Below are 1,218 nucleotides of genomic sequence, written 5' to 3'. Positions count from 1 at the left end.
CCCCTTTATTAAGAACCTATATCCGGCCAGTGGTGGGATGAGCTCCCCATCTCTGGAGGTGTTCAAGACGCTCCCTCATGACTTCATTTGTGCTTCATGCCCTTTGCTGGGAGAGTGAGGGCCAGGGTGGTCAGCCTGGATCCCCCCCTCCCCCCATCAGTTACTGAGGTTTGCATTCTGTGAAACAGGAGGGCCTGGGACTCCGTGTATGAGCATGCAGCCTGGCAATTAAAATAGGGAGAGTTTCATCTGAGGAGAGTTCCAGCTCCCTTGTTTGCCCTTTTAATCTTGTCTGTTGCCATGGGAACACCAAGTGATTGCAATCACCACTGTTTGTATTGTGAGCTTGCTCCCATCAATGCAGCTTTTGAAAAATAAGATATATGTAGGAATCTTGACTTCGGCATGCCATTCATTACTATTCAGAACAAACCCCGGAGAAGTTCTGTCAGATGCTTCCTTCCCGGCTCATAGGCTCTAATTTGGAAATGCCCACCAGCCCAGCTACGGGCCTGCGTCCTCTCGCCCCTCTCAGCCAGATGGCTCTGCAGAGGGGGCACTCAGAGCATTGCCTGCTGCCTGCTGGGTGTGGAGCTGCCCCAGTTCCCCTCACGGCTGCTTGAAACTCCATTTCAAGCTCATTATTATTATGTTAATGGTTCATAATCACAATAATGATCACTTTCTGAAGATGAAGGGAGAAAGATGCTGTGGGTCAGCGTCCTTGCAAAGTGATAGGTTGGGAAGAGCTGCTCGTGTGTACTTGTGTCTGAGGAGTTTATGAGCTGTCTGGTCCAAGGGTGCCCGTCTGCCCTGATCCTCAGATTTCTCTGGCTAGACACCCAGATCCGGAGGCTGCCTAGAGGGCCTTCATCCCAGCTTTCCCAGACTCTCTTGAGTAAATCTGAGATGCTTTTGCCTGCCCCTTACACTTACAGAGCGGGTTATGGAGAGAATGTGAAAATGTTGGCCTAATGCCCGGATGTAATTGATTATAGCATTTTTCTTTGAGTAGGAAAAGACTCCAGAGAGCATCTGATTCCGCCCCTTGTGTAACAATTCAGCATAAACTCCTGAGTGAGAAAGTGGCTTGCCAGAGGTCACATAATAAGAGACTGTCTCCCAGTCCCTGTCTCTGGGTTTTGTGCAAATCCAGTCTCTTACGGGAGACATGCTCCAGGGCCCTTCATTTCATAAACTTTACAAAAGTAAAACTAC

Source organism: Saccopteryx leptura, chromosome 2, assembly GCF_036850995.1.
Source record: "Saccopteryx leptura isolate mSacLep1 chromosome 2, mSacLep1_pri_phased_curated, whole genome shotgun sequence".
Taxonomy (NCBI): Eukaryota; Metazoa; Chordata; class Mammalia; order Chiroptera; family Emballonuridae; genus Saccopteryx; species Saccopteryx leptura.
Note: the sequence above shows the minus strand (reverse complement) of the source record.